Below are 22,888 nucleotides of genomic sequence, written 5' to 3'. Positions count from 1 at the left end.
GAGCCAAAACGTTATTCTTAAACAAATGCAAGTGAAAGCAAATAACAATAGCTGGAAATATAAAGTCTAGAATACATGAATATCAGAGCAAAAATAAGTCTTGATAATTTCATGGCATTCAAATATGAAAGGGAATTTTTAAAATAAAGTAGGGGGAAATAATGCAAGACAAACAAATTTGTCTAGAGTTTTGAATTAGTAAAAATAATTTAAACTTTTATTTCCTAAAAGAGAGTTTGAATTTTAACATTTAAAAAAGTACTTTTTAAAAAAATTTTTAAAAAAAAAAATAAACAAACACCATTTTAGATAGAAACCAATATAAATTTAAAAAAATGTTTATAATCATTATTATTTGAATATAATGATCTATTTAATTACAAAAGTATAGAAAATTATGAAATATTTGGAAAATTTAAAATATATTCTTATGCTTTATGTAGAGAAAATGAAAGGTAATGTAGAGAAAATGAAAGGTAATGTACAAAATTTTTAAATAAAGAAAATTTTAACACCCTATCTGATTAAAGCTAATAGGTTGCTTTATGTCTGATTTCATTGTAATTTAGTAGCTTTACAACTTGTCTTTGCTAAAAATATTAGTACAAATTAGACAAGCATTTAAGTAAAAAAAATATTTTTAATAATCATGTCAAACCAATAGAAATAAGGAGAAAAGCAATGAGGTCTTAAAGTACATAGAATTTCTATGAATAAGCAGTGTACTGAAGCTTGTTGACATGTCACAGAAGTAAGCCTTTTAAAATGTTTCCTTTGGGGGGAGGTTGAATCCAAGAGGGATGGAATGTGTATATATCTACCTGATTCAGTTCATTGTAATGTAGAAAATAACCAAATCAATCAAAAGTAATTAATAAAAAATGTATATTCGATAAGAAAAAGCCTTTGTACATATAAAATACTGCAGGGTTATGAGTTTTCAAGCAATAATGGCCACCGTTTATTAGTATGTCCTTAAATGCCATCATTATCTGATTTAATCTTTACAGAATATTTATAGACCTGGAATTATTATTTATCTTGAGCAAGATAAATTACTTTTTTTCTTGAGGAAACTTTAAACTTAAACTTTCAGCAATGCTTTAAAGGGTTATATAAGTAAAAGTGCAGCAGATCTAGAATCTAAATTCTGGAATGGTTGGTTGGGTCTGGGCAAGTGCTCATAATCACTCTGCTACGTTGATTCTACAGAAGGTAAAGGAAATAATTTCCAAAATAGTTTATAATTCCCAAAACTGAGCTATTTTCCATCATAAAATTCTGGGAAGTTGGATTATGCATGTGAACTTGTATGATATAATTTAAAAGATGAAAACTATAATCTTTCATTTTGCAAACCAGTTGCCTTTAAAAATGAATATACATAGATCATGGTTTAACATGGTTCATGATTTCCAGTTACAATGTAGATTTCTAAAGAAATAGTCTTAGAAATATTTGGCATTATATTCAATCAAGCAGGATGGTTCAACAACAACATAAATACATAATAAATATAAATAATTCTATTTGTTTCTGTAGAGAAAGCAAGGAAATACACTATAGGAATGGGAAAAAATGAGCTTTAAAATTTATCATCACTGTTATTTTAATTGTTTTGGGCCTTTTCTCTTCTGCATGACTCGTCTGAGAGCATTTTTCACTTCTTTGTTTCGAAGACTATATATGAGTGGATTCAGCATGGGGATGACAATAGTATAAAACACAGAAGCCACGTGATCCTTTCCCAAAGAGTAGGACTTACTTGGTTTTACATAAGTAAAAATTGTAGTACCACAAAAGATGGTGACCACCAAGAGATGGGAGGCACAAGTAGAGAAGGCATTTTGCTTCCCTGAAGTGGAAGTAATTTTCAGGATGATAGACAAGATGGCCACATAGGATGCAGACACAATGATAAAAGACACCAGTAGAGTGGAGCCAGCAAAAATGGATATAATGATTTCAATGTCATGTATGTCAGTGAATGACAGGGCTAAAATTGGGGGTGCTTTGCGGAAAAAGTGATAGATTATATTGGAGCCACAGAAATGCAATCTGCTCATGCAAAGCACATTGACAAAGGAGTCCATAAAGCCAATCAAATAAGATTCAAAAAGTAGGGAGCAGCAGTGTCTGGTGGATATAACAACCAGGTAACACAGACCTAGCTGCAGATAGCTACATAGCGATCATAGGCCATGGAGGAGAGAAAGAAACATTCAGTGACACCCAAGAAAACAAAGCAATTCAACTGGATGAAGCAGTTCAGGTATGAAACATATTTGTTGGAAGTCAGTAAATTGTCTAAAGTTTTAGGGGTGATGACACTTGAGTAACTGAGATCAAGAAATGACAAGTGACTGAGGAAAAAATACATGGGTGTGTGAAGCTGGGAATCCAGGGAGATTAGCAGGATCACCCCCACCTTCCCCAGCACAGTGATCAGGTACAGCAGGAGAAAGAGGGTGAAGAGAACCAGCCGGATCTCTTCAGAGTCTGTCAGTCCCATGAGGATGAAGTCAGACACCTGTGTGATATTCCTTCTGCCCATGGTGTTCAAATGCTCCAAACAGTTGAGATCAAAGTTGATACTCAGGAAAAATTTCTTCAAAAAGTTTGCATTTTCATTAATGACATGACAGATTTATGTTAGTGCTTCTAGGATGTGATAATGATGAAGTGTGTACAAAGTATGAAGAGAAACATCTTAATTTGATTGCCAAATATATAAATATAGAAACAGGTATAAACTGACATTTGGATATAATATAATAAACACTAATCTATTGATGCTTTTGAACTGTGGTGTTGGAGAAGACTCTTGAGAGTCCCTTGGATTGCAAGGAGATCCAACCAGTCCATCCTAAAGGAGATCAGCCCTGGGTGTTCTTTGGAAGGACCGATGCTGAAGCTGAAACTCCAGTACTTTGGCCACCTGATGCGAAGAGCTGACTCACTTGAAAAGACCCTGATGCTGGGAAAGATTGAGGGCAGGAGGAGAAGGGGACAACAGAGGATGAGATGGCTGGATGGCATCACCGACTCGATGGACATGAGTTTGGGTAAACTCCGGGAGTTGGTGATGGACAGGGAGGCCTGGCGTGCTGCGATTCATGGGGTCTCAAAGAGTCGGATACGACTGAGCGACTGAACTAAACTGAATATATCTAAAACAATTAGGATAGCCCTAACATCATTTCCCTTTGTTAAAATGTTTAATTCTCATTAGAATATTACATCATAGGTATTACCCACATTTTTTAAGTGAGAAAAAGTGCACAGAGAATTTAGGTAATTTTTTCAGTCAGGGCTATTTCATGTTTTCTCTGTAATTCTACCAAGATAGATTGATCCCAGAGAGTATGCTCATGATACTCTGCTGCTGCTGCTGCTAAGTCGCTTCAGTCATGTCTGACTCTGTGCGACCCTATAGATGGCAGCCCATCAGGCTCCCCCATCCCTGGGATTCTCCAGGCAAGAACACTGGAGTGGGTTGCCATTTCCTTCTCCAGTGCATGAAAATGAAAAGTGAAAGTGAAGTCACTCACTTGTGTCCGACTCTAGCGACCCCATGGACTGCAGCCTACCAGGCTCCTCTGTCCATGGGATTTTCCAGGCAAAAGTATGGAGTGGGGTGCCATTGCCTTCTCCACATGACACTCTATTACTATTTAAAATTAATTTCAGTAAACCTGAAAATAAATGCTAGATATAAAAGGACCAGTGTTAGAATTGTTTTAATGTATCACGTACTGTTCACTATATTAAAATATTATTTAATACTAATGGAAAATAAATATCAACCTCTTGATTTTTTAGTTGTAAAGAGTATCAAAATTATAGCTTCATATTCATATTAATTTTCAAAATATGCATTTTCCTAATTTGACTATTAAAATAAAACTTCTAAAATTAACAATTTCCTTGCAGACCTTGATTGCACAAATTTTATGTTTCTGGATCTACAAGTCCTGGAACTTCTTAGGGTAAGAAGAAGAAATAATAAAGTAAGTAATCATTCAAATACTATTTGTAAGAAATGATATCAGATCAGATCAGATCAGTCACTCAGTCATGTCCGACTCTTTGCAACCCCATGAACCGCAGCACGCCAGGCCTCCCTGTACATCACCAACTCCTGGAGTTCACTCAGACTCGATATAGAAATCATTTAAATGATATCTGTAAGAAATGATACAGATATCATTTAAAAAATGGTACCTGTATGCAGAGACTTCTGATAATTCCTTATTATATTTGAACCTAACAAAAGTCTTCTAATTTTGAGACTAGTACTTACCAAGAGGCAAAGTTAGTGAAAAATCATTTTCTTCTAATATTATCTGTCTAGAAGTATGTCAATCTCAAATTTTGCTCACAAATGAAATATGAAGATCTTCTCAGTCAAAAATTTCTGTAATATAATATTTGTTTTCTTTGAGGTAAGTTCTTTTGACTTCTTAGTGCATTCATTTTTTTTATTCTGAGAGAAAAGTTAATCAACATAGAAATTCTGTTCAGCTGCTGATCATGTGTAAATTTTGCCTGGAAGTTCTGTCTAAAAAGAACATCAGGGCTCTACCATGTAAGTAAACAGAGCAGAGTATGCCTTTCCTCTTATATTAATAATTTCAAGGTACCTCACATACTGGGGATTGATGTTAATGAAAAATTTCATCATCCCTGTGGACTAGTTTCAAGGAAATATTATTTTGTATGTCTCCAAGGAAAAGATTTCTTAAACTAAGTGTAGCAATGCTAAGGTTTTTAAAGCTAGTTATCTTTTCCCTTAGGAGTCAGACAGTGAAGAGCATGATGGTTTAATCTTCCTTTGTGATGCTCTAGACATATGCATGTGGTAATAAACTATTTCTAAAAAAGTGCTTGATTGCTTTATGACTGGAACCATTAGGGACAAAATGATGCATTTTTTACAATGAAACATTTATATATAAGTGTGTAACACTATTATAGGAGTTATTATGTTCATTAGAAACAAAATGAAATCTGAAAATGTGAAGGGAATTCTTGACAAGGTAAGAACTATTTTTTTTTCCCTAAAGTTTTATTGAAATATAATTGAAACAGGAAGATTTACACTCATTTACTGGTACATATTGATGAGTTTGGACTTCTGTATATATCCATGATGCCACTACCACAATCAAAGTTCTAAACCTATCCAAAAATCTCCAAAAATGTCCCTGTGTTCTTTTTTGCATATGTATAATTCATGGTAACAACTGATTTTTCTAAAACAACTGTTGCATGCTAAAATATATCAGGAAAAATAAAGATGCAAAATGAGAATATAATAAATTTCAAAAATGATATGAAAATAATCAACCTCTTGTAATATTTGATAAAGTTTTCTCAATTTTTCTGGTTCATAAATGCTTATTTGGGTGCCACTAGATATGCATACTTTTTATCATACTATATATTTAGTATCCATCTGCATTTTATAACTAAAATTTCACAATATACTATGACCAATGTTACGCCATCCTTTCCTAAAACCCATAATTTCATGCATTATGCATTGAGTGATACTCCATGACAAATTTTACTCCAGAAATGTTCATCAAATGCTGCATTGTGGCAAACCAAGGATGAAAGAGCAGATAAAACCAAGGCGGGTCCTGGAATGCAGGAACAGAAAGACCAGACCCGTATTGTCCTTCCCTCCCCCATGTTGTAACTATTAATGGATTTCAGGTCCTCCTGAGCAGTATAACCTGTCTCCCCTCCTACCCCATAGGAGGGGAGAAGGCACTTGCCTTACTCTTCCCCCCGCTCAGTATACCTGCCTCATCCAATCAGCAAATGACCCACAAGTCCCATTTCGCACTCCTTGTACCCTGGGAATAAAAGTGGATTAAGGACCCGTGTTCAGCCTCGGTTCTCCCTTGAGCTGGCCTGCTGTTCTAACAGCGTCTCCCACTCTAATAAACTTTATTTCCCTCTCACTCTATTGTCTGGAAATTCTTTTCCAACTCGCGCCCACACCATGACAGTTTTTGTGGCCCATACAGGGACTTGGGGTCTTTTTCCCCACCTCCTCACTTCTCCTTTCTCATAGGGACCCTCTGAGAACAGTTGAGTGCTGTGGAAGCAACTGAGGAACCCTGGCCATGGTTTCCCTCTGGTGTGTTCCAAAGGCCCCACTGCTCACAGAGCCCTGGTAGCTGCCCCCTGAATGGGTAAGGGTCTCTCCTTTTTCTTCTCTCCAACTGAGGACTAGGCCAACCAATATTGTGTGCATGGGTCAGGCACTTAAAAGCCATTAGGGTGCCTGCCACATGAAGACACCTGTGCGAGGATGAGGGGGACACAGAACCGATCAGGCCACAAGGGCATCCGCCCCCAGCAAGACAACTTCTGTGCACCATGTCAGGTACATAGTAGTTGAAGCAAAACAGATCATTGTCCCCTGGCCACCACCTTCCTGATAGGATTGTAAGGCTGATTTCTCATCCTTCTTCCCTGTCACTTTCACTTCTTTTCCTTTCAGTCCAGATTGATTTACAGGAGCCTAGGTGTAGCCTCTGAACCATCCCAAGAGTGCCTTCCACGTTTCAGGAAATCGCTAAATGGCAAGTCAACTGGTTGCTCCCAGGAATCTCTGTCTTTCTCTGCCCGGGTCACATGGTGCCTTACTTGCAACCGTTCTCAGGGGTCACCTCTGTGGACGCGACTGTTGGGATGGTCAGCCATTTTTGTGCCATTAGTCTCATGCAGAGATCACTGGGACAAACGGGACACCTTTCTGTCAGCCAGTGACGCTCAGTACCCACATTCCACGGTACATAGGCTAAAAGTGTGTTCTGCTATGTTCCCGGAGCCTCTCTCAGACTCACCCCTTGGCTATATTCTCAGAAACTGGAAAATTTTGACCCTGCAAAAGGCCTGGCTCCAATACAAACTGGGGGACCCCCCACAAAAAAGACAATATGGCCTCTGAATGGCACATTCAGTTCAGTTCAGTCGACTCTGATTCTTTGCAACCCCATGAATTGCAGCACGCCAGGCCTCCCTGTCCATCACCAACTCCCAGAGTTCACCCAAACTCATGTCCATTGAGCCGGTGATGCCATTTAGCCATCTCATCCTCTGTTGTCCCCTTCTCCTCCTGCCCCCAATCCCTCCCAGCATCAGGGTCTTTTCAAATGAGTCAACTCTTCTCACAAGGTGGCCAAAGTATTGGAGTTTCAGCCTCATCATCACTCCTTCCAATGAACACCCAGGTCTGATCTTCCTTAGAATGGACTGGTTGGATCTCTCTGCAGTCCAAAGGGCTCTCAAGAGTCTTCTCCAACACCACAGTGCAAAAGCATCAATTCTTCGGTGTTCAGCTTTCTTCACAGTCCAACTCTCATATCCATATATGACCACTGGAAAAACCATAGCCTTGACTAGACGAACCTTTGTTGGCAAGGTAATATCTTTGCTTTTGAATATGCTATCTAGGTTGCTCATAACTTTCCTTCCAAGGAGTAAGTGTCTTTTAATTTCATGGCTGCAATCAACATCAGCAATGATTTTGGAGCCCACCAAAATAAAGTCTGACACCGTTTCCACTGTTTTCCCATCTATTTTCTATGAAGTGGTGGGACCAGATGTCATGATCTTCGTTTTCTGAATGTTGAGTTTTAGGCCAAATTTTTCACTCTCCTCTTTCACTTTCATCAAGAGGCTTTTTAGTTCCTCTTCACTTTCTGCCATAAGGGTGGTGTCATCTGCATATCTGAGGTTATTGATATTTCTCCCAACAATCTTGATTCCAGCTTGTGCTTCTTCCAGCCCAGAGTTTCTCATGGTGTACTCTGGATATAAGTTAAACAAGCAGGGTGACAATATACAGCCTTGACGTTCTCCTTTTCCTATTTGGAACCAGTCTGTTGTTCCATGTCCGGTTCTAACTGTTGCCTCCTGATCTGCATATAGGTTTCTCAAGAGGCAGGTCAGGTGGTCTGGTATTCCCATCTCTCAGAATTTCCCACAGTTTATTGTGATCCACACAGTCAAAGGCTAGCTTTTGCCAAAAGCAGGGAAAAGACTCAGAATTTCCTTCTATTCAGTCCTTCATGACCCTCAGTCAGAATCCCCAGATTTGAGGGACTTATGCCGCATGTGTCTTTCTGTTGCCTCCCTATCTCCTTTTGCCCTCTGTCTCTCTCTGTCAGATTTCCTAGACTACTCCAGCTCGACCTGTCATATCCACATGATCTCTAGGAAAGGATTCTGAGGTTCCCTTTGGTTTAGGTCTTTCTTCTATATTCAAAAGCCTGAAGGATCAAAAACTCTTCTCTATGCTTCAAAACTGGTTCTTTTTGCATATGCAATTAAAAACTAGTCTGTTAAAAAGTCTGCCTAAGGGAAAGCTTGAAGTTAACCCATTCCATGTCCCTGAAAAATTCCATGTCTCAGCCCACTTTGCCTGAGACCTCTGCTACTGCTGCTAAGTCACTTCAGTCGTGTCCAACTCTGTGTGACCCTATAGACGGCAGCCACCAGGCTCCCCCATCCCTGGGATTCTCCAGGCAAGAGCACTGGAGTGGATTGCCGTTTTCCTCTCCAATGCATGAAAGTGAAAAGTGAAAGTGAAGTTGCTCAGTCATATCCGACTCCTAGCCTCCCCATAGACTGCAGCCTACCAGGCTTCTCCATCCATGGGATTTTCCAGGCAAGAGTACTGGAGATTGCCATTGCCTTCTCAGCCTTGGGCAAATTAGAACTTAAAAAAAAAAAAAAAAAAGGAGGGGATGTCAAAGAGACATTTTAAATATCAAGTGGAAAACTATGAGATCTTTGTCTGTCTGTCTGGATTTATGTATATCTCAGTGTGTGTCTTTTGGTTGTTGTTTTTTTTTTAATAATATTGCTGAACTTGTAAGTGAGTTCTAATTTAATTGGGCTAAAGAAAAGTAAGTGCTTACAAATCAGACAATTCTAAATATAAAAGAAATTAACCTAAATGAATTTCAGATTCATGTGAACTGGGAAATATTCAATATTAAGTATCTAGCATTAATGTTTGTTTGCTAATCTAATATAGACATGTCTAAGAGCCATTAACATTAAGCATAATATTTTCATTGTGCCTAGGTTTACTATAAATTAAATATTGTTATATTTATATATCTGTTACAATTTTGTCAGAAAGGAAAGTACCTCAAGTGAAGAAACTTTAAAAAAATGTAAATGAGATATGAGCTTTTAAATAAACTCTATTGAGAATAATTATACTTTAAAAATGTCTGTCTAAAACAGTCTCTCTAGATTTTGGTAACTTGAATTTCTAGGGTTCTGCTAAACTAAGTGACAGAAGTTTATTGAATAGCTAGGTCATTTCCAAATAAAATAAGACTCTGAAATAGTCATAACTTAACTCTAACTTCCTCTTACACAGAAACTAAAGAGATTTTGGACTATTAATGAATAATATTTGGTGCCACCCTGAGATGTTCTCTATAAGAAAGCAAATTTTTAAAGAAATTATCACTGATATTTATGTTCACCAATCTATAGAATGCTAACATAAAGGTCAGTTCTTGGTTGCTTAAGGAAAGTAGGATGTATGTTTTCAGTAAAAAAGGTTTGAGGAATGAAATTACATTTTATGAAGGGAAAAGGAAGTTAGCCTGACTTACAGGTGACTGTTTCAGGATGGGAGAACAAATGGGCACAGAAAGTGATAAGAAGGTTTTATGGAAAGTGGACCCCAAGGGAAGAGTTTTGTGCATAAATACCAGTGTTCTTGAAATATTGAACTGCCTTTGATAATGGATTTTAAGTTTCTTTACCTCTGAAGTGATTTCTTCTATGTTTACCTTTGAAATCTTCTTTGTTACTTTGGCTACTTTGGCTAAGTGAATATATTGTTTCACAGTGATATATATGATTCTATCTGATTGAGTGTTATAAATCCTTTTAATATTTATCGACAAAACTTCCTAAATAACTTGACTTCTAGCTAACTTTGGGACGCTTCAGAGGGCCTCTGAGACATCCAAAAGAGCTATTAAACCACCTGAGTTCATTTGACATGTTAAATTACATGCGAAGTATTGTTGGAGGAGTGATGGAATCTTCTCAGGTTATATTGTATATTGACGTTACTTATATAAATATCTCGGAAAATTATGTGAAATTCATGAAAATCTGATATGTCCTGGTAAAATGTTTTCAGTTATAATTCTAGTTATCATGTTAAAGTGTTACAAGTCACAGCAATGACCAGGCTACTTTGTCAATTGTACTTTAATTAGATTTTAAACATGTCTTCTATGGTTTCACACTCATGCCTTTAGAAAAATACTGCTAGTTTTTCAAGGTGTATGGAAAAGACTTTTCTAAGATTAGCTGATAAACAACTTTTGTTTGTTATCTGGTAAACTGGTAACAGACTGGAATTTAGTCTACTCTCTATGTTAAGAGAGAAAAGCTTTCTTAGAATGAAGCTTTCAATAAAAGATTATGAATTTCTTTGCCTCTGAGTGATTTATATTTGTTTTAAAATTTTTTTGTGACTTTGGTAAGGTAAATAAGCATTATTTAAGATTATGGTACATGTAAAAGCTCATTCTGCTTCTACAAAAACTAACCCCTCACTGTTAGATTTTTTGCTATCCTGATGTCCTTAAAACATGGCAACAGTCTACTCCTAAATCAGGCAATTAAAAATGGGTGAACAATAGCTGTAAATCAAAGAGTCAGGGCTATGGGAAATCCAAGATGGCTCCTCAGCTTTCCCTGGCTCCCTGACAAACCTCATTTTCATTTGATGGGTTAAAACCTTCTCTGGTACCAGGGTTAAAGCCCTTATAATGGAAAAAAAATCATGTTTCACTGAATATCAAGTTTTGCTAATTGTTAAACTAAGTTTCTAGTTTTGTTTACTAAGACTCCTGAGATAGCTCCTTGTTATGTTATATTGCTCAAAAATTTAATTAAATTATTAAAAAGGACACTTTAAGTTTGTTTCTAAAGCTTATCTCAGTAACCAGCCTTCAGTTAAAGATCAGATGCTCCATGGTGTATAATTAGGAGGTTAACACAAGGCTATAGTCATTTAACAAATGAAGTCAGATGACCTGAGGTATACTGGGCTATACCTAATGGAAGTTCTTGACTTATAATTCTTACTTATGATTTCACTAATAACTTCTACCTATAGCTATTTTATTTTCTATGTCACTTGTTCCAGAAGATTCTTACCTTACCAAATGTGTGACTGAGCCTGTGTTAAAATGCTGATATGCAGTTCCATATGAGGCCAATGATTGTACTAATGTAACCCTAGATATGGAAAGTAGCAACAAGAGGGAATATTTTCCTGGACCAAGAGGTTAGTAACACAGATATAATCCAGAAACATTTGCTCTCACAAGGCCTGGTCCAATAATAGTACACTGAGGGGCCTGTCAATGGAATATTCCCTAGACCAGGGAATGAGTTTTCCCAGCCCCATTGGACACAATGGCCATAAAATGCCCCCAAAACATAGTTGAATAGTGGCTTTGAAGGGACCCTGCTGAATGGAAGTTGGCACTTGCCAGCTGCCCCTACAAAGATTACATCATGACCACTGCAAGCTGCTAACCCTCAACACTTTCTGAAAGGAGTTCAGGGTGGGATTTAGAAATAAGGCATCCTGTGCTCTGGGAAAAACCCAGAAGAACTGGCCTTCAGATAGTCAGATGTTTTCAGTAAAGATTTTATGAGCCCAAATCCTTGCCTCTTCTCGCACCCAGAGAAACACTAACGCCATGAACCAAGGTGGTCCTGGTTCTCCTGGTAGCCCCGAGCAGCTCTTCTGCTTCTATTAATCGTTGGGCCACATACCTTTAACTTTCTTGTTAAGCTTGTTTCTCCTAGAATACCGCAAGTCTCCAAGTATGACAAGAATTTCACTGAGCAACACCTAGACAATGCTGAAACAAGTCACCTTATCATCTCCCTCCTAAATGCACCCTGACAGAGAGCAGGCAAAGGGAACCCAGAGCCCCATGACACCCCTGTACAGCCTGAAGAAGTCAGAGCGGTCATCGCCCGTTTTCCTTTGAGACTGGGTTCTCAAATGTCTAAGAAGGGAAATAAGTAGACAGTTAGACATGAGCAGGGTATCAAAAGGGGCCAAAGAATTGGCCCTAAAAATAAAGAGAGTGAGGAATGTGGTGATCCAAGGACAAAAGAGCAGATAAAACCAAGGAGGGTCTTGGCATGCAGCAACAGAAAAAACAGACCCTTATGGACCTTCCCTCCCCCATGTTGTAACTATTAATGGGTTTCAGGTCCTCCTGAGCAGAATAACCTGTCTCCCTTCCTACCCCATAGGAGGGGAAAAGGCATTTGCTTACTCTTTCCTGTCACCCAGTATACATGTCTCATCCAATCAGCAAATGACTCTCAAGACCTCTATCCTACTCCTTGTACCCTGGGTATAAAAGGGGACTAAGGAACCCTGTTCAATGTCAGTTCTCCCTTGAGCTGGCCTGCTATTCTAACAGCATCTCCCACTCTAATAAACTTTAATTCCCTCTCATTCTGTCTGTTGTCTGGAAATTCTTTTCCAACCCATGCCTGGACCACAACAAGTATTTCACTGAAGATAACTTATCAAGATGAAGAAACAAAGGAAGGATCTAAAAAGGAACAGACTAAGAATAGATTACAATGTTATTATAAAGTTCCTGCTGATTTGTGATAATTAAATCCATGTTAATATAGATTTTAAAGTGACTCTTACAGAGAAGGCTGCTCATACTGCAGACTTTCAGGTGATAACTTATTGGTGTCAATAAAGGAGCTACTTTTGTATGTGCTATTGAAGGGCAACTCTACTCAACAAACTTAGTTTTGATAAAACAGTTCTCTTTGGAAACTAAAAAAAAAAAAAAAAAGCAGTGTAAACCTATTTGACAACAGGCAACTGTGAGAGTTAAGCCAATAATTGAGAAGCTAATGGCAATTTTTAATGTAAATGCCACCTCTATAACAATGGTAATTGCAAAATTACCAGAATCGAGTTTTTCATGCTCAATAATGTCCCAAAGTTGAAACTCATTTTGTTTATGCTTTGTGTTATGACTTCACGCGACTTTCATATATCAATTACAAACTGGCACAAGAGCATTGCCAACAGCTGAACAACAAAGGCATTTGCCATCTGCCCCTATGGAGGTTGAACCCCATGCTGCTATAGCTTTTGACCTTGACCTCCAACAACCCCTGAGAGAGTTCAGGGTGGAGTGAGGCACTCTGTGCTCCAGGGAATCTGGTGGGACAGGTATTTAGATAGTTGGATGCTTTTATGATCTCAGTGCTTGCATCTCTTCATATCTAGAGAAGCATTAAGCATTAAATCCCTTCATGGTGACCTCAGATCCTCATGACTAACAAACAACCTTTTGTAGAATGAGTGCTTCATGGTCTTAACTCCCTTCACCAAAACCTTATATATTGATTTTAACCCACTGCCACTTTGGAGCAGTCTCTCAGAGCTATATGAGATGCTGCCTCCTGGCTGCAGTCCTAATTTTGCCCCAAATAGAACTTAACTCACAACTCTCAAGTTATACATCTTTTTAGTGGAGTCATACTATCTATTTTGTCATGTTGAAACCAGGTCCTCTTAAAATTGAGCTCCTCTGCTGAATTTATGATTAACATCTCTATGCAAAATGGGATTTCTTTTCTTATCCATCACTTGTTCCCCACAAGGTTGAAGATTATCAAAGAAAAGTGGGATTGAAATGCAGAGGACACCCTGGGGCCCTTTCAAATACAAAACCATTGCCCCCCAAGTTTCTTATTTGTAGAAAGAAAACTTTCATCCTCCTAGACCTTCCCTATGTCCCAAAGGGCATATTCACACAGTAACTAATTAAGGCTTGAAAAAATTGGCTTAAATCTCAGCATTCAGAAAACTAAGATCATGGTGTCCGGTCCCATCACTTCATGGCAAATACATGGGGAAACAATTGAAATGATGAGAGACTATTTTTTGAGGCTCCAAACTCACTGCAGATGGTGACTGCAGCCATGAAATTAAAAGATGTTTTCTCCTGGGAAGAAAAGCTGTGACCAACCTAGACAGCATATTAAAAAGCAGAGACATTACTTTGCCAAAAAAAGGTCTATCTAGTCAAAGCAATGATTTTTCCAGCAGTCATGTATGTATCTGAGGTTTGGATTCTGAAGAAAGCTGAATGGTGAAGAATTGATGCTTTTAAACTGTGGTGTTGGAGAAGACTCTTGAGAGTCCTTTGGACTGCAAGGAGATCCAACTAGTCCATCCTAAAGGAAACCAGTCCTGAATATTCATTGCAGGACTGATGTTGAAGCAGAAACTCCAATACTTTGGTCACTTGATGTGAAGAACTGACTCATTGGAAAAGATCCTGATGCTGGGAAAGATTGAATGTGGGAGGGGAAGGGGACAACAGAGGATGAGATGATTAGTTGGTATCACTGACTCAGATCATATCAGTTGCTCAGTCATGTCCGACCCTTTGCGACCCCATGAATCGCAGCACGCCAGGCCTCCCTGTCCAACACCAACTCCCGGAGTCCACTCAGACTCACGTCCATCGAGTCAGTGATGTCATCCAGCCATCTCATCCTCTGTCATCCCCTTCTCCTCCTGCCCCCAATCCCTCCCAGCATCAGAGTCTTTTCCAATGAGTCAACTCTTCCCATGAGGTGGCCAAAGTACTGGAGTTTCAGCTTTAGCATCATTCCTTCCAAAGAAATCACAGGGCTGATCTCCTTCAGAATGGACTGGTTGGATCTCCTTGAAGTCCAAGGGACTCTCAAGAGTCTTCTCCAACACCACAGTTCAAAAGCATCAATTCTTCGGCCCTCAGTCTTCTTCACAGTCCAACTCTCACATCCATACATTACCACAGAAAAAGCCATAGCCTTGACTAGACGAACCTTTGTTGGCAAAGTAATGTCTCTGCTTTTGAATATGCTATCTAGGTTGGTTATAACTTTCCTTCCAAGGAGTAAGCATCTTTTAATTTCATGGCTGCAGTCACCATCTGCAGTGATTGTGGAGCCCAGAAAAATAAAGTCTGACACTGTTTCCCCATCTACTTCCCACGAAGTGGTGGGACCAGATGCCATGATCTTAGTTTTCTGAAAGTTGAGCTTTAAGCCAACTTTTTCACTCTCCACTTTCATTTTCATCAAAAGGCTTTTGAGTTCCTCTTCACTTTCTGCCATAAGGGTGGTGTCATCTGCATATCTGAGGTTATTGATATTTCTCCCGGCAATCTTGATTCCAGCTTGTGTTTCTTCCAGTCCAGCGTTTCTCATGATGTACTCTGCATAGAAGTTAAATAAACACGGTGACAATATACAGCCTTGACGTACTCCTTTTCCTATTTGGAACCAGTCTGTTGTTCCATGTCCAGTTCTAATTGTTGCTTCCTGACCTGCATACAAATTTCTCAAGAGGCAAATCAGGTGGTCTGATATTCCCATCTCTTTCAGAATTTCCCACAGTTTATTGTGATCCACACAGTCAAAGGCTTTGGCATAGTCAATAAAGCAGAAATAAATGTTTTTCTGGAACTCTCTTGCTTTTTCTATGATCCAGCAGATATTGGCAATTTGATCTCTGGTTCCTCTGCCTTTTCTAAAACCAGCTTGAACATCAGGAAGTTCACGGTTCACCTACTGCTGAAGCCTGGCTTGGAGAGTTTTGAGCATTACTTTACTATCATGTGAGATGAGTGCAATTGTACAGTAGTTTGAGCATTCTTTGGCATTGCCTTTCTTTGGGATTGGAATGAAAACTGGTCTTTTAGAGTTCTGTGGCCACTGCTGAGTTTTCCAAATTTGCTAGCATACTGAGTGCAGTACTTTCAAAGCATCATCTTTCAGGATTTGGAATAGCTCAACTGGAATTCCATCACCTCCACTAACTTTGTTCGTAGTGATGGTTTCTAAGGCCCACTTGACTTCACATTCCAGGATGTCTGGCTCTAGGTCAGTGATCACACCATCGTGATTATCTGGGTTGTGAAGATCATTTTTTTACAGTTCTTCTGTGAATTCTTGCCATCTCTTCTTAATATCTTCTGCTTCTGTTATGTCCATATCATTTCTGTCCTTTATCGAACTCATCTTTGCATGAAATGTTCCTTTGGTATCTCTGATTTTCTTGAGGAGATCCCTAGTCTTTCCCCTTCTGTTGTTTTCCTCTATTTCTTTGCAATGATCGCTGAAGAAGGCTTTCTTATCTCTTCTTGCTAATCTTTGGAACTCTGCATTCAGATGTTTATATCTTTCCTTTTCTCCTTTGCTTTTCACTTCTCTTCTTTTCGCAGCTATGTGTAAGGCCTCCCCAGACAGCCATTTTGCATTTTTGCATTTCTTTTCTATGGGAATGGTCTTGATCCCTGTCTCCCATACAATGTCACGAACCTCATTCCATAGTTTATCAGGCACTCTATCTATCAGATTTAGGCCCTTAAATCTATTTCTCAGTTCCATTGTATAATCATAAGGAATTTGATTTAGGTCATACCTGAATGGTTTAGTGGTTTTCCCTACTTTCTTCAATTTCAGTCTCCGTTTGGTAATAAGGAGTTCATGATCTGAGCCACAGTCAGCTCCTGGTCTTGTTTTTGTTGACTGTATAGAGCTTCTCCATCTTTGGCTGCAAAGAATATAATCAATCTGATTTCGGTGTTGACGATCTGGTGATGTCCATGTGTAGAGTCTTCTCTTGTGTTGTTGGAAGAGTGTGTTTGTTATGACCAGTGCATTTTCTTGGCAAAACTTATTAATCTTTGCCCTGCTTCCTTCCATATTCCAAGGCCAAATTTGCCTGTTACTTCAGGTGTTTCTTGACTTCCTACTTTTGCGTTTCAGTCCCCTATAATGAAAAGGACATCTTTTTGGGGTGTTAGTTCTAAAAGGTCTTGTAGGTCTTCATAGAACCGTTCAACTTCAGCGTCTTCAGCGTTACTGGTTGGGGCATAGACTTGGATTACTGTGATATTGAATGGTTTGCCTTGGAAACGAACAGAGATCATTCTGTCGTTTTTGAGATTGCATCCAAGTACTGCATTTCGACTCTTTTGTTGACCATGATGGACACTCCATTTCTTCTGAAGGATTCCTGCCCGCAGTAGTAGATATAATGGTCATCTGAGTTAAATTCACCCATTCCAGTCCAGTCCATTTCAGTTCGCTGATTCCTAGAATGTTGACATTCACTCTTGGCATCTCTTGTTTGACTACTTCCAATTTGCCTTGATTCATGGACCTGACATTCCAGGTTCCTATGCCATATTGCTCTTTACAGCATTGGGCCTTGCTGCTATCGCCAGTCACATCCACAGTGGGGTACTGTTTTTGCTTTGGCTCCATCCCTTCATTCTTTCTGGAGTTACTTCTCCACTGATCTCCAGTAGCATATTGGGCATCTATTGACCTGGGGAGTTTCTCTTTCAGTATCCTATCATTTTGCCTTTTCATACTGTTCATGGGGTTTTCAAGGCAAGAATATTGAAGTGGTTTGCCATTCCCTTCTCCAGTGGACCATATTCTGTCAAATCTCTCCACCATGACCCGCCCATCTTGGGTTGCCCCACATGCATGGCTTAGTTTCATTGAGTTAGACAAGGCTGTGGTCCTAGTGTGATTAGATTGACTAGTTTTCTGTGAGTATGGTTTCAGTGTGTTTGCCCTCTGATGCCCTCTTGCAACACCTATGGTCTTACTTGGGCTTCTCTTACCTTGGGCGTGGGTTATCTCTTCACGGCTGCTCCAGTGAAGCGGACATTGCTCCTTAACTTGGAGGAGGGGTATCCTCTCACCGGTGCCCTTCCTGACCTTCAATGTGGGATAGCTCCTCTAGGCCCTCCTGCGCCCGCACAGCCAGGGTTCTGGGTAACTTCTCTGGTCACGGCCCCTGGCCTCGGGCATGGGGGCGTGAGGTAGCTCCTCCCGGCCACCACCCCTGACCTCGGATGCGGGGTAACTCATCTCCTCTCCGCCCCTGGCCTCAGGCGTGGGTTGCTCCTCCCTGTCGCCGCGGCAGCCGCCTGTGCTATCTCATTGACTCAATGGACATGAATTTGAGCAAGCTCCAGTAGTTGGTGATGGACAGGGAAACCTGGTGTGCTGCAGTCCATGGGGTCTCAAAGAGCCAGACATGACTGAACCACTGAATTGAACTGAACTGAACTGCAGCACGCCAGGCTTCCCTGTCCATCACCAACTGCCAGAGGTTGCTCAAATTCATGTGCATTGAGTTGCGAACAAAGGCAAAGCAAAGCACTCGCTTAGTCGTGTCTCACTCTTTGCGACCCCATGGACTGTAGCCTACCAGGCTCCTCCATCCATGGGATTCTCCAGGCAAGAGCACTGGAGTGGGTTGCCATTTCCTTCTCCAGGATATCTTCCCAACCCAGGGATTGAAGCCGGGTCTCCCACATTGCAGACAACCGCTTTACCATCTGAGCCACCTGCCATCCAAATACCTCATCTTCTGTCTGCAGTGGTCCATTTATGCATCAATTTGTTTCAGTTGTAGCTACTACATTACTAAAGGATCCTCAGTTGAATTTGTAGAGGTGGATGAACCACAAAAGCACAAAAACAGAGGGAAGACTTACAATTACACATGGGTTTTTCAACTGCACAAGAGGACTGGCACCCCAACACATTATTCAAGAGTCAGTTGTGCATTTCTTATATAAATATGTCATATGTGGACTGAAAATGGATTATATATTAAAAAACAAACAGAGAACACATCAAGTACTTAAAGTGCTCTAGGTCTCATCAAATAATGGAGTATCTCCTGGCCTAACTCAAGCTTAGAATATCAACTAACCCCCACTCCTAACTTTTGCCCCATCAACTGTTAATTCAGACATTTAAGAAATTTTCATTCAGGTTGAAAAATTGTAATTGGTTATAGAATAAATAATAAAGGACTATATATATATATATATATATATATATACTATATTATATATATATAATATGGAATAGTTTGAAATACTGCTACCAGAATCACTCATGATTCATTTTAAGATAAAGATAAAAACCCCCAAATTTTTATCAGCAAACACAGGCTAGATTGGATGAATGGTTGACTTCTTTGCAAGGAAGCCTTTTATGATGTAGTAGTTTTAATTGTAATTTTCTTGATGACATTCTTACAATCCAAGGAAGTAAAGGGATAGATTTTTTAATTATCAGGTTCTTGTTCTACTGCCTTAAAGCTCAATGATGTTTGCTTTTGCTTCTGTTTGTGTGTTTATTGGAATATGTGTGTATGTGTGTGTGTTTCCTACATTAGGCACAGATAATGCATTCTGAAAACCTCCTCTTCCTAAAGTACCAAGCAGGGATCACTATCAATTGCATTTTTGCTATATATATATATATATATATATATATATATATATATTCAGTTCAGTTCAGTTCAGTCACTCAGTCATGTCCAACTCTTTTCGACCCCATGAACTGCAGCACCCCAGGCCTCCCTGTCCATCACCAATTCCCGGAGTTTACTCAAACTCATGTCCATCGAGTTGGTGATGCCATCCATCCATCTCATCTTCTGTCGCCCCCTTCTCCTCCTGCCTTCAATCTTTCCCACCATCAGGGTCTTTTCCAATGAGTCAGTTCTTCGCATGAGGTGGCCAAAGTATTGGAATTTCAGCTTCAGCATCAGTTCTTCCAATGAACACTCAGGACTGATCTCCTTTAGGATGGACTGGTTGGATCTCCTTGCAGTCCAAGGAGCTCTCAACAGTTTTCTCCAACATCACAGTTCAAAAGTATCAGTTCTTTGGCGCTCAGCTTTCTTTATAGTCCAACTCTCAATACATACATGACTACTGGAAAAACCAAAGTTTTGACTAGACAGACCTTTGTTGGTATGTATATACACACACACACACACATTTTTTTTTTTTTACTTGTGATAAATTTCCTTTATTCATTGTAAATTAAGGAAATGAAATCCTTAGGGACAAATTGCATTCTTGTGAATTTCCTAAATCCCTCAAGATACACAGAGGAACTTTTAATGACATATTTATTATATCCTTTGATCACAAGATGAACTCCAGGGACTCTATTCCCATTTGAACTGAGGTAATTATATAAATGAACTTTTCAACTAAATCTGTTTTCTGATATGATTGTTCTTTGTTCATCTTGCTCTTGCATTGACAGCATGGAATCTGTGCTTTTTGTTCTTTTATTTTAAAAATTTTAAATTTCAAATCTACTACCTGGTAACTTATGCCACTGACTTAACTCATGCATCACTGAAAACCAACAGATTTAACTATCTTTTGTGTGTTTGTTTTTGTTTGGGGGGAAATATAGAAAAATAGACCACAAGAATGGGTGGTGATGAGGCTCATAAACGAGCTAAGTTGTTGCACTTTTTTTTCTTCCACTCACTGGTAAGTAAAATTCAGGCAATACTCAGTATATATGCATTCTGTCAAAAGTTGAAATACAAAGAAGAAGAAGAAAATGATATTCAGATTTTAGTGTGATAAAGACTTCAAGGTATAGGGGAGGGGAGGATTTGTAATTTGGCTCTCATCTCCTTCTATATACTCCACTTAAGTTTTTTTCTCTATATTAACCTCAAAGTTGTCATGCAATTCTTTGGGAGTAATACAAATGAATGTTTGGATTCAATTTGGAATATTTTCTAAAGAATGAATTTCAATATAAAACATAACTATGTAATCTTATGAAGATTATTCACCTGTCTCCACAGATTTCTAGATCTATAAAGGTATTATAATAGAAGAACAATATTGTGAGATTATGAAAATAATAGGAAATAAGGAAATATTGGGCTTTACATATTGAACACAGGGCTAGCATCTCCCATGTGAAAGGATGATAAGGCCAAGAAAACTTCATCCTTTATTCTGTAGAAGTAAAGTTACTGTGTGTGTGTGTATTAGTTGTTCAGTGGTATATGACAGTGTCTTTCTGTGGGCCAAATGTCATCAGGCACTTCTTCTGTGACCTCCCCCCACTGTTGAAGCTGTCCTGCTCTGACACATCCATGAATGAACTGCTGCTTTTAATCTTCTCTGGCATTATTGCCTTGATCACTTTCATGTCTGTGATGGTCTCCTACATCTTCATTGTTGCCGCTATCCTGAGGATCCACTCAGCCACAGGCAGACACAAAGCCTTCTCCACGTGTGCATCACACCTCACGGTTGTGACTCTACTCTATAGCTCTATAAGCTTTAGCTACATTCAGCCAAACTCTCAGTATTCCTTAGAACAGGAAAAGGTGGTATCTGTGTTTTATACCCTGGTTATTCCTATGTTAAACCCATTAATTTATACCTTAAGAAAAAAAGAAGTGAAGGATGCTGTGAAAAGGGCTAAAGAAATGAAGCATATTCCTTGTTAATGTCATACCATATGTGCCAAATTATTTGTAGACAAATAAGTGCTTTGGATAATGGTATTTATATGCATTTATTAAAATTATGAACTGTTTTGCAATGGAAGGAAAAGGCTTGGAAGAATAGCATGTCATAGTACATATGGCTAATAAACTAAGCTAATATAGCTAGTAATACTAGCTAATATAGCTAGTAAACTAAGCTAATAAGCCATACTAGGTTCCAGTTTAGCTATCTCTAGCTAATTGTTAAAATTTTTATTCCTGTATGTAGGTAGAAATAAATATATACATGCAGACACACCCACAAATAGGGAGACACAAACATAAAATTCATAAGTATGAAGTATTTCTTAACTAATTTTTTCTATTGAGCATAGACAAAAAGCAAAATAATTTTAAAGGAAAAGGCATTGGTATTTGAACTACCCAATAAAACTTACAGATACATGTTCCTGGAATTAGCCTGAAATTTTTATAGTCAGATATTCTGCAAAATGAATGCAAACACGCAAAAATAGTCAAAGAGGACTTCGTTCTTGATTACCTTTCCACTCACAGGGGTTAGTCCAGACCGTTTCTTTTTTTCTCACCATGGTTTCCATTACTATTAAATCATATGAAACTGAGAAAGGTGGAATGCCTCAGTTTCTTTACCATTTCACACAGAAGGGCCACTAACACTCACAGGAAATATACCCTGAAAAAGTTTACTTAATGTTTATAAAGTGTGCTGTCAAGTTAATTAAGGAACCATTAATAATCAGACTTATTCCCCTTTCCTTTAAGGATCTTCCAACATCTTCTTTAGACATTAAATAAAGAATTCTCTGACAGTAGTTTAGATAGAAGAAAACATGCTCTGAATTCTAGGGAGAGAAAATGTATGAAGCCAGTTGCTTTCCTTTTGACTCAAATTATACATGCATTTTTTGATCATGGCCATTCTGACTGTTGTGAGGTGATATCTCATCATAGTTTTGATTTGCATTTCTCTAATAATTAGTGATGTTGAGCATCTTTTCATATATTTGTTGATCATGTGTATGTCTTCTTTGGAGAAATGTCTAGGTCTGCCACCCATATTTTGGTTGCATTTTTTTTTTTTTTCATACTGAGCTATATGAATTATTTTTACATTTTTGAGATTAATTCTTTATCAGTTGCTTCATTTGCAAATATTTTTTCCCATTTTGAGGGAGGCTTCTGGATTGCTGGTAATGCTGTGTTTCTTGATCTGAGTGGTAGTTACATGACCGTGTTCATTCTATTAAAATCTATTCACTTACAATTTATGGGCTTCTCTTGCGACCGGCACCCTAAGCACGGCTGAGAGGAGTTACCTGATGTCCGAGGTCAGGGGCAGCGGCCTAGAGTGTCAGACTGTGACGGCTCAGGAACGGCCAAGAAGAGCTACCCAAGTCTGAGGTCAGGGGCGGCAGCTGAGAGGAGCTAGCC

At 38.8% G+C, this 22,888-nt stretch overlaps 1 pseudogene; it reads right to left on the bottom strand.

Annotated features, from left to right (window-relative positions):
* Positions 1-1,525: 1,525 nt before the first annotated feature.
* LOC133244009 (olfactory receptor 8H1-like) lies at positions 1,526-2,554 on the bottom strand (annotated as a pseudogene).
* Between the last annotated feature and the right edge of the window lie 20,334 nt (positions 2,555-22,888).

The sequence above is a fragment of the Bos javanicus genome, unplaced genomic scaffold (genome assembly GCF_032452875.1).
Source record: "Bos javanicus breed banteng unplaced genomic scaffold, ARS-OSU_banteng_1.0 tig00000403_1, whole genome shotgun sequence".
NCBI classification, from domain to species: domain Eukaryota; kingdom Metazoa; phylum Chordata; class Mammalia; order Artiodactyla; family Bovidae; genus Bos; species Bos javanicus.
This window is presented reverse-complemented; position numbering and strand designations above follow the sequence as displayed.